Source organism: Balaenoptera ricei, chromosome 8, assembly GCF_028023285.1.
Source record: "Balaenoptera ricei isolate mBalRic1 chromosome 8, mBalRic1.hap2, whole genome shotgun sequence".
NCBI lineage: Eukaryota > Metazoa > Chordata > Mammalia > Artiodactyla > Balaenopteridae > Balaenoptera > Balaenoptera ricei.
The window spans coordinates 99,658,725-99,675,939 of record NC_082646.1 but is presented as its reverse complement, the minus strand read 5'-3'; the positions used below and the strand labels follow the sequence as shown (position 1 = coordinate 99,675,939).

The 17,215-nt window shown below is 39.7% G+C and overlaps 1 protein-coding gene and 1 non-coding gene across 8 annotated transcripts in view; one reads left to right on the top strand and one right to left on the bottom strand.

Moving 5' to 3' along the window:
* AMBRA1 (autophagy and beclin 1 regulator 1) overlaps positions 1 to 17,215 on the top strand; it is a 181,494-nt gene that overhangs the window by 101,465 nt on the left and 62,814 nt on the right. The window lies entirely within an intron of this gene.
* Positions 15,932 to 16,038, bottom strand: LOC132371182 (U6 spliceosomal RNA). The gene has a single exon (XR_009504803.1). It is a non-coding gene; the product is annotated as a U6 spliceosomal RNA (small nuclear RNA).

Genomic DNA, 17,215 nt, shown 5'->3' with positions numbered 1-17,215 from the left:
TGTGTAAAATGCAGTTTTGCTAAAATAAAATTGTTATTTCAGTGTGAGGTTGACTTTGGGCCTGAGGATGTCACACGTGTGTTCTAGAGTAGGATATAAGTTGGTAGGAGTGAGAGGTAAGATGCTGGTGCCAAAGACAGAGTTAGTGTTTCCTAGAGCATGTGAGAAGTTAGTTGGAGTGCGAACAGTCAGGGCAGGGAGTACTGTTCTGCTCATTGATGCAGTACCAAAGGCCATTAGACGTGTGCTGTGAGACACTGTCTTATTAAAATAGTGCTGGCGTTTTTATTAGTGTCGACTTTACTGTTGCGTTGAGTCTTTTAATCCCTTCAAAAATACTGCCAAAAAATCTAGTACCCAAATTGTACACTGTGAACACAAAAAGACTGAGAACTACTGATCTTGTGTGTTAGAAGCTGAACTAGACATTGACGGCCGGGTTTTTGTCATTCTGGCTCTTTCAGTAATTCACAATGTAATTTGAGTGAGTCATTTTGTCTCTTTGTCCACTTGACAGGTGAGGATGTGGTGCTTACCTCCATGTTCCTTCCAGGGATTAAGTGGAAAAAAATGGTAAAGCACTCTAACTTCTTTGAAAAATATATTATCTGAAGTTAAAAGGAATAAAAGTAGATGTTTGCCTTAGCGCCCAGGTTATTTGCAGTACCTGAACTACTTGGGACAAGCCAAGACTGCCAACTTTAGATGTTCCGGTGACAGGAACACCTTGATGCTAAGAGACAGGCTTAGGAGACTGAAAAGGATCCATCTCAGCTTAATAAAATGAGTTGCTGAAGCACATCTGAGTTGTGCTAGGCACCCTTGGGACATAAAATAAATACTTCTTGATGAACTAAATAGAGGTGGTTACAGCAGCAGTAATAGGAAGCAGGACTTGTCTAGGGTTTGTGCATATAATCTTCTCATAGGCTGAATGTAGTTTGTGAAGTGTCCTTTGACTCTCCTTGACTAATTATTTTGATCTCTTCTCAGCTTTTCCAAGAATATAATGTCAACCAAAGATCTTAGGCCACTCCCTACTCCTATGTAAAAGTTATGTGGATATGAAATAAGGCATCAAATCCTGAAAGTAGAAAGTTATTTCTTAACCCCTTTGGGAGGTTAAAAATGCCAACATAATCTTAAAGAAATAATCTGATAAAGCAAACCTGTGTAAATGAATTTATCATTGCCTTGGGGAGAGGCCATATAGCTTAATACTAAGGACAGCTGAATTCAAATTTCATCTCACCTCTTACTAACTGGGTGACCATGGGAAAGTTGTTTAGCTTATCTGAGCCTCAATTTCTTCATCTGTAAAGAGGGGTTCTGTAAAGCCTTTCAGTGACTACCCTATTTAAAATTGCCAACTCTTTTTTTTTTTTATGCTGTTCTTTCATCTTTTTTTTATTATGGTAAAATATACATAAAACAAAATTTATTATTTCAACCATTTTCAAGTATACAATTCAGTGACATTAAATACATTCACAATGCTATGCAACCATCACCACTGTGCAAATTCAAAATAATTATGTCAAAAGATTGAGCAGGACATCAGAAAGATGGAGGCAGCAGCATAGTTTCTGAATCTCTCCAAACCCTTTCATGGAAGAAGATCAACTAAAACCAAACACCCATAGGTGGCATTTATCAGCATTTACCATTTCCAGAACTTTTCCACCATCCCAAACAGAGACTCTATAGCCACTAAACAATAACTTCCCATTCCCTCCTCGATCCATGTTCTTTCATCTTTCGCATTGTTTTTCCTAACATCTTTTAGCCCACTTTGAAATAATAGGTTACAGTTTTTTTTTTTTTAATTTTATTTGTTTATTTATTTATTTATGACTGTGTTGGGTCTTCGTTTCTGTGCGAGGGCTTTCTCTAGTTGCGGCAAGCGGGGGCCACTCACTCTTCATCGCGGTGCGCGGGCCTCTCACTATCGCGGCCTCTCTTGTTGCGGAGAACAGGCTCCAGACACGCAGGCTCAGTAATTGTGGCTCACGGGCCCAGCTGCTCCGCGGCATGTGGGATCTTCCCAGACCAGGGCTCGAACCCGTGTCCCCTGCATTGGCAGGCAGATTCTCAACCACTGCGCCACCAGGGAAGCCCTAGGTTACAGTTTTGATCTGTTTTGTGGACCTGTCTTTTCCAACTTGATTTTATTGTCTGAAGACATGCTATTCTGCTCCTTATTCTCTTTTTTCTTACACTACCTCTGTACGGGATTTGATCCCAATCCTTTTCTGTTACTGATTTTTGGATGAAAAAAGTTTTACAGCACTTTGAAAAGGTGGTGCGATGCCCTGTGGAAACATGTTCTTCATGGCTGTTTCATCAATGCTTCACTTATACCGCTTTGGAATAACTGTTTTCCAGGAGGCATAAATCAGTGGGCTTTACCATTGGACAGAGTGCAGAGAAAGGACCCCACGAAAGCTGATCACCTTAGCAGAAATGACTTAGTTATGATTTCAACCAAGATTGGTCACAAACCAGCCTGGGAAACTCAAGGAACCAGAGACAAGGCATAATGCCATCTTTCCTTCTCTCTGCCTCAGCTCTCAAGGATTGGTCACCTCCATGTTATTAGTAACTATTATTTGGTTTCTGTTCATAATTACTATCAGAAGACACAGCACTTAGGGGCCTAATTACACTGCCCAGCTACGCACCATTCTTCTTCATTTTGGCTTCCTGTCCACCAGCAGGAACCTGATTTAGTTTTGTTCTCCCTTCACCACAGTCCAGTAATTTTTGTGCATGACTCTCAGTCTCACCAGAATCTGTATCTCTCACTCTGCCCCAACATTCCACCCCATCATTCGCTCCCTGAAGTGTACTCTAGAAATTTCGGTCAACTGGATATTTTACCACTGTTCACCATCTCTTATGAAACCAGAAGACAAGCAGCTTTCTTATGGAATGACGGAGAACTTGTAAAGATAAAACACCAGTATTCAATTGCATCATCTGGCCACATGCCTTCTACATCAATCAAATATCATGACTACAAAAAGGCTTTATTCCGGAGTTTCCCTGGTGGCGCAGTGTTGAGAATCTGCCTGCCAATGCACGGGACACGGATTCGAGCTCTGGTCTGGGAAGATCGCACATGCCCCGGAGTGACTGGGTCCGTGAGCCACAACTACTGAGCCTGCGCTTCTGGAGCCCGTGCTCTGCACATGAGGTAGCCAGTCCTGTTGAAACCATGGGTACAGTGGACACCAAGAAGTCTGTCAGGGACTGACTTCTCCCTTGATCCCTCTGTAGTGATGGAGACTTCCCGGGTGATGAAAAATTCCCTGGGATTGCAACCTCCAAGCCAGACAGCAGGGACTGACTTCTCCCTTGATCCCTCTGTAGTGATGGAGACTTCCCTGGTGATGAAAAATTCCCTGGGATTGCAACCTCCAAGCCAGACAGCTTTCCCGGGACTCACTTCTCCCTTGTAAAATTGCCAACTCTTCACCCTTTGTACTTTCCATTCCTCTTCTCTGTTTTATATTTCTCCATGACAGTTAACATAATTTAACATGCTGTGTGGACTCATGTCTTTGTTATATGTCTCTTCCTCCCCACAGAATGTAATTCCCATGAAGGCAGGAATTTTTGTCTGTTTTGTTCACTGTCTGGCATGTAGTAGGAACTCACTAAGTATTTGTCTAATGAATAAACAGATTTCCTGTAGGATACTTGTGAAGATTGAATGGGAACATTTATTGAACAAGAACTTACTGTGTCCCTTGGCACAAGATAAATATTTAGAAAATGGTAGCCATTATAGTTCATGAAGTATCTTGCTACATATTTTTGAAAAATGAACATAAACCACAGTGCTGTTATATCTGAATGCAAGGTATGGATATTAGATGATTATAACTTTAAAAAAGTGAAATATATACTTCTGCTATGTCTTATTCTTAGATTTATTTTACTCTCAAAGTAACATTCAAATTGTACCTAGGGTGTATAATGAATTTATAATTTTACAATATTCTTGTATTCTCATATTTGTATACATATTTTCTGTCTCTCACTAAATTATTAGTTCCCTCAAGTCAAGAACCTTGTCTTTTTTCATATTTCTAGTGCCCCGTGCTTCTGTTATAGCCTATTTTGCTGTAATGCAAGAGTTATATTCCTAGGACATTCAGTGTAATAAAATAAATTCTGTTTTAAAAACAGTAGTTTCAGGGAATTCCCTGGCAGTGCAGTGGTTAGGACTCAGAGCTTTCACTGCTGAGGGCGTGAGTTCAGTCTCAGATTAGGGAACTAAATCCCACAAGCTGTGCAGCACAGCCAAAAGAAACAAAACAGTATTTTCATTTGGAGGCAGGAGGGTTATAAGAGCTAGAGAGTTCAACATACAACAACACATTTTACCTGAGGCAATTTCAATTAAAATATATTACAGCTATATGTATATAAGCGTAAAGCCTAAACCAACCAAACCTAACATTTGATTACATCTTCCTTTTCCTTAAGAGTGATGGCTGGGCTTTTTTTTTTAATAACTACCAGCGCACACTGCTTACTGCACCTTCTTATCACTTTTTTTTTTTTTTTTTTACCATTTTTAAAAATGGAAGTGTAGTTAATTCACAATGTTGTGTTAGCCTCAGTTACACAGAAAAGCGATTCAGTTATAAATAAATTTAAATATATATATTCTTCTTCAGATTCTTTTCCATTATGGACTATTACAAGATATTGAATATAGTTTCCTATGCCATGCAGTAGATCCCCGCCACCCATCCACTTTATATACAGTAGTGTGCATATGCCAATCCCAAACTCCCAATTTATCCATCTCCCCCTCCCTGCCCCCGCTGTCCCCCTTGGTAACCACAAGTTTGCCCTCTATGTCTGTGAGTCTGTCTCTGTTTTGTAAATAAGTTCATTTCTATCATTTTTTTAGATTCCACATATAAGTGATATCATATGATATTTGTCTTTGTCTGACTTACTTCACTCAATATGACAATCTCTGAGTCCATCCATATTGCTGCAAATGGCATTATTTCATTCTTTTTATGGCTGAGTAATATTCCATTGTGTGTGTGTGTATATACACACACACACATACATACATATACACACACCACATCTTCTTTATCCATTTATTTGTCAGTGGACATTTACCTTGCTTCCATGTCTTGGCTATTGTAAGTAGTGCTCCTGTGAACATTGGGTGGCATGTATCTTTTCAATTAGAGTTTTCTCCGGATATATGCCCATGTGATTGCAGGACCACATGGTAATTCTATTTTTAGTTTTTTAAGGAATCTCCATACTGTTCTCCATAGTGGCTGCACCAATTTACATTCCCACCAACAGTGTAAGAGGCTTCCTTTTTCTCCACACCCTCTCCAGCATTTATGATTTGTAGACTCTTTAATGATGGCCATTCTGCTTGGTGTGAGGTGATACCTCATTGTAGCTTTGATTTGTATTTCTCTAATAATTAGTGATATTGAGCATCTTCTAATGTGCCTGTTAGCCATCCGTATGTCTTCTTCGGAGAAATGTCTATTTAGGTCTTCTGCCCATTCTTTGATTTTTTTTTTTTTAATATTAAGCTGTATGAGCTGTTTGTATATTTTGGAAATTAATCCCTTCTAAGTAGCCTGGTTTGCAAATATTTTCTCCCAGTTCATAGGTTATCTTTTCACTTTGTTTGTGGTTTCCTTTGCTGTGTAAAAGCTTTTAAGTTTAATTAGGTCCCATTTGTTTATTTTTGTTTTTATTTCCATTACTTTAGGAGACGGAACCAAAAAAAATATTACTGCGATTTAGGTCAAAGAGTGTTCTTCCTATGTTTTTCCTCTAGGAGTTTTATAGTATCTGGTCTTACATTTAGGTCTTTAATCCATTTTGGGTTTATTTTTGTATATGGCATAGAAAATGTTCTAATTTCATTCTTTTACATGTAACTGTCCAGTTTTCCTAATACCACTTATTGAAGAGACTGTCTTTTGTCCATTGTATATTCTTGCCTCCTTTGTCATAGATTAATTGACCATAAGTGTGTGGGTTTACTTCTGGGCTTTCTATCCTGTTCCATTGATCTATATGTCTGTTTTTGTGCCAGTACTGTACTGTTTTGATTACTGTACTTTTGTAATATAGTCTGAAGTCAGGGAGCATGATTCGTCCAGCTCTGTTCTTCTTTCTCAAGATTGTTTTGGCTATTTGGGGTCTTCTGTTTTTCCACACAAATTTTAAAAAATTTTGTTCTAGTTCTATGAAAAATGCCATTGGTAATTTGATAGGGATTGCATTGAATCTGTAGATTGCCTTCGGTAGTATTGTCATTTTAACAATATTGGTTCTTCCAATCCAAGAAGACAATACATCTTCCATCTGTTTGTGTCATCTTCAGTTTCTTTAATCAGCATCTTACAGATTTCAGAGTGCAGGGGTCTGTTACCTCCTTCAGTAGGTTTATCCCTAGGTATTCTATTCTTTTTGATGGTAAATGGGATTGTTTCCTTAATTTCTCTTTCTGATGTTTCATTGTTAGTGTATAGAAATGCAATAGATTTATTAATTTTGTATCCAGCAACTTTACAGAATTCATTGATGAGCTCTAGTAATTTTCTGGTTGCATCTTTAGGATTTTCTATGTATTGCATCATGTCATCTGCAAACAGTGACAGTTTTATTTCTTTTCCAATTTGGATTCCTTGTATTTCTTTTTCTTCTCTGATTGCTGTGGCTAGGACTTCTAAAACTGTGTTGAATAAAAGTGGCTAGAGTGGACATCCTTGTCTTGTTCCTGATCTTAGAGGAAATGCTTTCAGCTTTTCACCATTGAGTATGATGTTAGCTGTGGGTTTGTCATATATGACCTTTATTATGTTGAGTTATGTTCCCTCTATGCCCACTTTCTGAAGAGTTTTTATCATAAATGGATGTTGAATTTATCAAAAGGTTTTTCTGCATCTATTGTGATGACCATATGGTTTTTATTCTTCAGTTTGTTAATGTGGTGCATCAAGTTGATCAATTTGCAGATATTGAAAAATCCTTGCATCCCTGGAATAAATCTGACTTGATCATGATGTATGATCTTTTAAGGTATTGTGGGAGTCAGTTCGCTAGTATTTTGTTGAGGATTTTTGCCTCTGTGTTGGTCAGTGGTATTGGCCTGTAATTTTCTTTTTTTTGTGATATCTTTGTCTGGTTTTGGTATCAGGGTAATACTGGCCTCATAGAATGAGTTCTGAAGTGTTCCTTCCTCTGCATTTTTTTGGAATAGTTTCAGAAGGACTGGTGTTAACTCTTCTCCAAATGTTTGGTAGAATTCACCTGTGAACCCATCTGGTCCTGAACTTTCGTCAGGAATTTTTAAATTATTGATTCAATTTTAGTACTGGTAATTGGTCTGTTCATATTTTCTGTTTCTTCCTGTTTCAATCTTGGGAGATTTTACCTTTCTAGGAATTTGTCCATTTTTTCTAGGTTGTCCATTTTATTGGCATATAGTTGCTCATAGTAGTCTTTTATGATCCTTTATATTTCTGTGGTGTCAGTTGTAACTTCTCCTTTTTCATTTCTGATTTTATTGATTTGGACCCTCTCCCTTTTTCTCTTGATGAGTCTGGCTAAAGGTTTATCAATTTCGTTTCTCTTTTCAAAGAACCAGCTTTTAGTTTCATTGATCTTTTCTATTGTTTTCTTAAGTCTCTGCACATTCTTATCAGTTTTATCACCCATTGTTCTTAGAGTGCACAGAACCACTTTAAGAAGGCAACATTGTTCAACCAACATTGCTTCATTCAACAAATGCCTGAGGGCTTCCTGTGTACCTTTCAGCATCCTATGCCCTGGGGATACAGCAGTCATGTTTTTCTAAGTAAACTGAATGTTCCAGGTTTGGGATCAAACTTCTGTTCCTGATCCAACTTACATTATAAATATTTACATTTTGGATAAGTTCCTATGCTTATACATTGATACCACTTAATGCATATTTATTGAATTAATGAACAGCTGACAAAATCTTTTCTCCATTCCTTACTAATGTGATTTTAGAGTTTATTCAAATCCTTGGGACAGACAGTTGAAGAATATATAGTTAGGCTGAGTGTTTTAAGCAATGTTTTTAGATATCTTCTTTTCTTTGGCTGTATTGACCTGCTCTCAACTTCATTTATAAGAAAGTGGATGATCTCTTATATTTTTTGTTCCTTCACAGTGACTTGTCCCCTAAACTAATGACTTTTTCCAGGACGTCTCTCTTTATCAATTGAGATATAATTCACATATAAAATTCACCCTTTCAAAGTGTACAATTCAGTCGTTTTTAGCATATTCACAGAACTGTGCAGTGATTGCCACTATGTAATTCCAGAACATTTTCATCACCCAAAAAAGAGACTCCATACCCATTATCAGTCACTTCCTATTCCTCTCTTCCCACACAGGCCCTGGCAACTACTTTCTGTCTCTGTGGATTTGCCTCCCCTGGACATTTCATATAAATGGAATCATACAATACATGGCTTTTTGTGTGTGGATTCTTGCACTTGGCGTAATATTTTCAGTGTTATTCCATGTTATAGCATGTGTCAGTACTTCACTTCTGTTTGTGGCCAAATAATATTCCATTGTATATGGATATGCCACATTTTATTTATCCATTTGTTGGTTGATGGACGTTTGAACCATTCCCACTCTTTGAATAATGCTGCTATGAACATTCATATACAAGTTTTTGTGCAGACATATGTTTTCAGTTATCTTGGGTATATACCTAGGAATGGAATTGCTGCTTCATATGATAACTGTGTTTAACTTTTTGAGAAACTGACCTCTCTTCAACAGTAACTTCCTTTGATCACTTTCCTTTTTGAAAGCTTTCCTTTCCTGGCTTCCCTTTTCTCCATCTACCAGGTCTCCTCTAGCTCTCCTGTTTACTTTGGTCTTCTTCAGTTTTCTGAGTTATCACTTTTATGAAAATAACTCAGACATTTTTCTTTTTTCTTTAATTAATTAATTTATTTATTTTTGGCTGTGTTGGGTCTTCATTGCCGCGCACAGGCTTTCTCTAGTTGCGGTGAGCAGGGGGCTACTCTTCATTGTGCTGCGCAGGCTTCTCATTGTGGTGGCTTCTCTTATTGTGAAGCATGGGCTGTAGGCACACAGACTTCAGTAGTTGTGGCATGTGGGCTCAGTAGTTGTGGCTCGCGGGCTCTAGAGTGCAGGCTCAGTAGTTGTGGCGCACGGGCTTAGTTGCTCCGTGGCATGTGGGATCTTCCCGGACCAGGGCTCAAACCCGTGTCCCCTGCATTGGCAGGCGGATTCTTAACCACTGCACTACCAGGGAAGCCCCTCAGACATTTTTCTAAATTCTTTCCACTTTGAGTGGCCCACAACCTTCTTATATTTAATGCATTGAAAGCCAAACTTTCTCCCACTCCCTATTTTTAGTAATTTTACCAACATTCTTCTTGATGCCCAGGTGCTAGGCCTGTAAATTTTTGTGGGTTATAACTTCGCCCCAGCTACCTATATTCTGTTTCCTACCATGTATAGGTGATTCATCCCTACTGGAGTATCTCGTTGTTTCTTCTTTCTCTTCTCACTATTCTAACCCTGATTCTGGCCATTGTCATACCACTGCAGTTTTCCTTCTGGTGGCTCCCTGTTTCTAGTCTTCCCACCTTTAAAATATTTGCCAGGGGCTTCCCTGGTGGTGCAGTGGTTAAGAATCCACCTGTCAATGCAGGAGACACAGGTTCGATCCCTGGTCCGGGAAGAACCCACATGCCACGGAGCAACTAAGCCCGTGCGCCACAACTACTGAGCCTGCGCTCTAGAGCCCACAAGCCATAACTACTGAGCCCACATGCCACAACTACTGAGACCCGTGCGCCCAGAGCCCGTGCTCTGCAACAAGGGAAGCCACCGCAATGAGAAACCTGCGCACCTCAACGAAAGAGTAGCTCCCGCTCGTCACAACGAGAGAAAGCCCACGCACGGCAACAAGGACCCAACGCAGCCAAAAATAAATAAAATAAATTTAAAAAAACAATAAAAATAAAAATAAAATAAAATACTTGCCAGATTACTCTTCATAAAATGTGATCAGAGACTTATGGTAAACATGACAGAACATAAATGTTGTGTATTTAAATCCTCTCCCAAATCCCCTCTAAATGACAGTAAAGGAATTAGAAAAATGTATATATATGCTCATTGTATAAAGAGAATGGGAAAAGAAGGGTTACGACTAGCAACTTACGACAACATTTCTCCTCCAGAAGAAGCAAAATTGTATGTGAAAGGCAATATAAATTTATTATACTATTCTTGTATGCTATGAATATTTATATAGTCATAGTATTGTAAATAATTAACATTATTTAACCTAAAAATGGGGTATAACTATTTTGGTAGGATGAGGGAGGAAAGAGGGCAGGAGAAATCATTTCTCATCTTAGGAAGCCAGTAGATAATTGTTGAAATTGAAAAATTAGTAACAGCAGAAATATGACAGTTAATTATCAGAAGAAAAACAGCTAAAAGATTTGGAAAGTAATTGCTTCTGGAGAGCAGAAATCAAGGGAGAGGATCGAGCAGGAGGCTGCTATTTAACGTTATTAGCCTTGTAATACTCTTTAACTTTTAAAATTATGTGTATGTAGTATTTTGATAAAAATTAAAATTTAAAAGCTATCCACTTTGTAATTCCCTTACTCAAAAAATTTCAAAAGGGTTTCTGTTTCCTGCTGTACAGATGACAAATTCCTTGACATTTTTTAAACCTTATTTTATATTCTGCTTTATATGAGCCTTTGCTTCCCACTGAACTGATATTAGCCCTTGAACCCTGAATCACCTTGAGCAGTAGCCTCTTTCTGCCTTGAATCATTCTCCCCCTCTCCTCCTTTCCAAATCCTTTGCTCCTTCCTTTAAGCCCTAGCTCCTATTTCTTCCCTAAGCTTTCCTGGTTTTCCTGTCCCCAAGCCCAGTGACCTTTCCTAAACAGCTGTGGCTCTAGTCATCTGTACCATTCATTAGATACTTAAGTTGCCTTTTCTTGTTTGTAATGTTTTTGACATAACTCTTATCTCCCCAACTGGATTATTGGCTTCAGCCAAGCAAGAAGGACATCATATTACCATTTTATGTACATCTTCCACTATGTATGTTTGATAGATATATGTTTAATATTCAGTTCTCATTCAGCCATCAAAAAGCTTTCTGGTTTGAGATCACTACTCTTTATTCTGGGCATGTCTCAGGACTCCGTACTTTGGTCCAAAAATCTCTCTATCTCTGTCAGCCTTAGTGAGGTTGAAGGCCAAGGTTTTATCTCTTTGCTGGTGATACTGTCATTGGTTGGCACAGTGTGCCTGTTATTTTTATAAAACATAACATGGACAGTCCCTTATCTCCCCAACCCTTTGAATGTTTAAGCATTTCAGAAATTTTGTATTATTTGAGAGAAATGCTAATTTATCATTACCATCACCACTTCGGGGATTTATGAACCTTCTCCCTTTATACCCTCTTGCCTCACAATCCTCTGCACTGAAAAGAGCCAAGAAAAACAGAAATAAAGCCCTCTTCAGTCTCCACTATTTCTCTTTGCACTCTCCAAGAACTGCCACCTGGCTTTACATGTGCCCCAGAGAGGCTTTATCAGCGATATATTCTCATCCACTGAGCTAGAGCCCCACAGTGACCTGAAACATTTAGGTCACTAGTTCTGTGTCTTCTGGAGGACAGTGAACTCTACGAGAATGAGTGTTAAAAGCTTGGACGCTCCTCTCAGAAAAAAGGTGTGCACATAACTGTATTAAAGTGTACCCAGGATTTTGGTTTTATTCAGGTACAGTAAAGCCAACAGATGAGGAGAAAGATAGTTTGTTGAAAAGATAGTTTGTTACTTACAGTTCCCAAGAGTAGGGAGACACACCACGCCACGCAGGACCATGTGGGGAAGTATCAGGGTCAGTCAGGAGGCAGAAGGAGCTGAGGACAATGCATGAGCCAGAGCCCTTCTTGGAGTTTTCAGGGGAAAATATGGGTGAGGTAGGGTAGGTATGCTGAGTAAATTTAGGATTAGATAGTTTGGATAATTTTGACAGGCTCTAGGATGGTCCCTAGTTGTCCATACCTGGCTCTGGGGTGATTTAGGGCAGAGGATATATTGGTTGAGGGTGTGGGATCTGGATTGGTTGGTTTGCATGCTTGTAGGCAATTGTTTGCTATCTCTAGGAATTAGCTAATACAGGGAGGGGCAGTCTATCAGTCTGTAAGGCCCCCAAGATATCAAAGCACCAGAAAATATAGAAAACAAAACCCACTTAATACAGTGACGCACGCACACACACAAAAAATTTAATTTGCTATTTCAGTGGTTTCTTGGAGCTCCTGAAGACTGTCTATAGACCCAATGTTTAAAACCCAATCTGGGCCCTGGGAGCTCTATGCCTTTGAATACAGTAGTTGGGTTTAGGCTACCTCTTCATAAGAAGGTCTGTAGTTAATTATCTATTAAGGCAACAGAGTGTAGCAGCTGCTCAATTTTTTATGGTAAATCTTTCCTTTCTACTTTCTTTTGACTTTTACCCTAAGAGCTTATTTGTGGGTATTTTGTGCCAAGAGGGATAGGCCTGTATCCCCTAATTGCTACATCAAGTCTGTACTCATAGGGCTTCCTGATGACATTTTAAATACATGGAAATTTGAGTGCATGAACTGTCTGGTGCTGATTCTCTGCTGCATTTCTGCTCTGGCACCTGCTCCTCTCTTCTTGGAGTTTATCCCATTGCCTAATTCTGTACTTTGTCTCCAAGCCTTTCATTAAGCATTGTTGGAAATTTTGCTTTTTAACCTCAGCATCCCCGCTTATCTTTTCAACAGAAACAGAACCATCTCTGGCTACTAGGCATTTCCTCGAGTGAAAAGCTCCCCATCTCGCCTTTTCTGACTTTTCGGAGCATGAAATGGCTGTGCTAATCCTGTTGGCCTCAAGGCAAGAGCCTTGCAGAGGCAGACAAAGGGGACGGCGTGCTCCCAGCTGGGATCCTCCAGAGGCCAAAGGGAGAAACTTTTTAACCTTAAACCAGCTCACAGTCGAAAACCTGCCCACCCCTGCTTTGTTTTGGCTGCAGTAAAGAAGGAAGTAAATTCTTGGAGTGTTTCTCCTGCATGTAACCATCAATTTCTTAGTGCCCTGAGTACTGTATTTTGTAGATTTCCAGAGGTTGGGTACTTTCCTAGAGTTCAGAAATCAAACAAAAGTGGTTTTAGGAATTCTGGAGGTGTCCTTCTGCTGGTTGAATAGATATTTCTCAAAGCCAAAGGTACTCTGGCTCCAAGGCAACAAATTGAATTGCAACTATGTGTTTTGTGCGAAGTGCTCTTTTTAGGGCACAAGGACTGAGAGGTACTTAAGTCTCTCAGAGGGATTTAAGATAGTCCGTACTCCTAAGGGGCTAACAATATAGTAGTAAGAGTCTACACATATTCAAAGAAACCTTTGTTTCTGTGTTTAATACAGAGTTATCGCACACCTTCTGTGGCAGAGCATCAAGATATTTCATACAAAGATGAGAAAATCATGTGTTGTCTTCCTGTCGAAAGAACCTATTTATGGGAATTCCCTGGTGGTCCAGTGGTTAGGTCTCGACTCTTTCACTGCTGGGGACCCGGGTTCAATCCGCTGGTCAGGGAACTAAGATCCTGCAAGCCGCATGATGTGGCCAAAAAAAAAAAAAAACAGGGAACCTATTTATAATGGAGTGTGGGGATTCAGGTCCAGGGAAAGTGTTGAGCAGGAACAGAGCAAGTATACTTGGCTTATAGATTTTGCCTTGGACCTCTGGTGGACTGAATTTTGTACTTGTCTTAAGTGGACTGAATAATGGCAGAGTCCTGCCTGGACAGGAGGGCAGGAGATAGAACAGAAGGAATATGACAGAATAAGAGAGAGAAACAAAATGCTATGGGGCTTCCAAAGAGAGGATCATGTCAGGTTAGTGAGATCGGTAGACTTCTTGGAATAAGGGATTGGGAGAGTCCTTGATCAGGGACGGGGATTGGGGGATTTTAGGAAGCATTTGTTAGAAGAGAGAGGAAAGAGTCTAGATAGTAGAAACAGTATGAAGCAAAGTATAAAAGTGGAGATATATTTAAAACATGTTTCCAGAAACACATGACTAATGAGCAGTAAGAGATGAGCACAGAAATGTAGATGGCAGACAGATTGTTGAGGGCCTTGAATAACAAACCAAGGAACCGAGCTCAGTTTAGGCAACGAGGAGCCATTAGAGGTTTTTGAGCAGATGAGTGACACAATCAAAACTCTGCTTTTAAAAGTAATCAATCTGGTATTCAGAGATGGATTGGAGTGAGGAGAGTGGAGAGGAAGATAGATAGATGGTTTTGTAAAGAACAAGGGCCCATAGCTTAGTGATAACTGCAAGATTCTTTCATGATGTTACTTACTCACACCCTAAGCGGCCTATAGAGAAGTTTGCAGGTTGTCATGCATTCTTTATGATGACTACCGACAGAGTTCGTCTTTAAAAGGTGTGGGTGCCATCATGCTCACTGGCTTTCAGGCATCCCTGAAGAGTGATAGCAGGCCCAGTGTTTCCTTAGGAGTTTATCTCAGCAGCTCTGGCAGAAAGGAAGAGACTAAAACATATCTTAAACTCCTTTGCTTTCCCTTGTGAAATATCCCTTTCAAAAACTAGAATTTTGGGCTTCCCTGGTGGCGCAGTGGTTGAGAATCTGCCAGCTAATTCAGGAGACACGGGTTCGAGCCCTGGTTTGGGAAGATCCCACATGCCACGGAGCAACTGGGCCCGTGAGCCACAACTACTGAGGCTGCGCGTCTGGAGCCTGTGCCCCGCAATGGGAGGGGCCGCGATAGTGAAAGGCCCATGCACCGCGATGAAGAGCGGCCCGCGCACTGCGATGAAGAGTGGACCCCGCTTGCCGCAACTAAAGAAAGACCTCGCACGAAACGAAGACCCAACACAGCCAAAAATAAATAAATAAATAAATAAAGTAGCTATTAAAAAAAAAACAAAACAGTAAATGGTTTAAAAAAAAAACTAGAATTTTGCCACAGGCCTTTCTCAGAAATTTATCTAACCTGACATTAAAAATAAATCTTTCATTTCTTCAAGGTAAGATGTTTTAAGGTGGCATCTAAGAGAAAAGCTTAGGGCTGGGCATCTGTTTGTACGTTTCATCTGTGCAGACTGTTCTTGGTGTGAACCCAGGAAGCCTGTGGCCTTAGAGCCTCCGCTTTTGTTGGGTACAAAGTTTGTGTGACCATATGCCATTCATAGCTGCCTGCTGGATGGTTGCACCAGTGCAGTAGCTCAGGCTTTACATGGTATAAACTTGATTCACTGAGACACAGGATATGTTCTGTGAGAGAAATCTTTCATGTCAAGAATTCCAAGTAAACGGAATATGGCCGTCTCTGCCCACCTTTGGAATTTAGTGGGACTCCGTATCCCAGAGTATTTCACTTTAGCCAATTACTGCCTCACCCGTTCTTTGTTGGACAAGGCTTGAGATTGTGGGGAAGCATTTAAAGGTCTTTACCTTGTGTCCCCAGCTTCTTTCTTGTTTACTTCCTTCCTATCCCCTTTCTCCCTCCCTTCAATAGTGAGAAATTTTTTTAATATAAAGAAGTATAAATACATACATACAGGCATACACATACATAACAAGCATCTGTGCTGCCACACCAAGATTTAATAGTTGTTAACAGTTTGCCCTGCTTGCCTCAATTCTTTTTTTTTTTTCCTGGCTGCCACGCAGCATGCAGAATCTTAGTTCCCCCCCCAACCAGGGATCGAACCCATGCCCCCTGCTGTGCAAGCGGGGAGCCCTAACCACTGGACCTCCAGGGAATTTCCCCCCTCAATTCTTTTTTTTTTTTTTAAATATGGAACACTTCACGAATTTGCGTGTCATCCTTGCGCAGGGGCCATGCTAATCTTCTCTGTATTGTTCCAATTTTAGTATATGTGCCGCCGAAGCGAGCACCCCCCTCAGTTCTTAAAAATAAAATCTTTTCAGATAAAGTCGAAGTTCCCTTTGACTCCCATAATTATATTTCCCGTTCTACCTAGAGGCAGCCTCTATCATGAATTTGGTTTATATAATTGCAGTCCCTCTTTTATAACTTAATACGTTAGTAAAATATCATTGCTTTGTGTTTGTTTTTTTAAAATTTATTTATTTTATTTATTTTTTATTATTTTTGGCTGCGTTGGATCTTCGTTGCTGGGTGCGGGCTTTCTCTAGTTGCGGCAAGCAGGGGCTACTCTTTGTTGCAGTGTGCAGGCTTCTCATTGCGGAGACTTCTCTTTGTTTTGGAGCACGGGCTCTAGGCACATGGGCTGCAGTACTTGTGGCTCGCGGTCTCTAGAGCACAGGCTCAGTAGCTGTGGCGCATGGGCTTAGTTGCTCCGCGGCATGTGGGATCTTCCCGGACCAGGGCTCGAACCTGTGTCTCCTGCATTAGCAGGCGGATTCTTAACTACTGCGCCACCAGGGAAGCCCTGCTTTGTGTTTTAAGAGTTGTATTTTTATAAATGGTATCATACCATATGTATCATTTTTACAACTTTTATAATTCAATATTATTATGTTTTTCATCAATCCACAATGACACAGTTTGATTGATTTAGTTTGTTCCTTTTAATTGTTGCCTAGTATTCATTTATACACATTATTTATTCTCTATTGAAGAACATGAAACTTTCTAGATTTTTATTATAACAACATGCCTTGAACTTTCTTGACGTTATGTCCTTGTGTACATCTATGGCATTTTTTGTAAGATATTCACCCAGAGGTGGAATTGTTCTGACTCCTTTTTAGTCAAATAGCACAGATTTATTGGCTACCAAAGACATAACCCTCTTCTTAGATGTATGAAGGGCATCTCAGGGTATCATTCTGACTGTCACTTGGTAAAAATGGAAAACTTGAGGTTTTTGAATTTTATTGCAAACCCAGGATCAAGGAGTTTTTCTCAAGTCCTTCAACTAGTTAGCTTCATGGAACAAATAAATGTATATGTTGAATATAGGGGATATTAAATGGTAAAATGTACAACTTTTCCATAGATCATTATAAAGATAACTTCTCACTCTTCCTGTTTTCCCTTTTAAATCTTGTTTAAAAAAAACCCCAAAAAACCAAACAGGTTCATTGT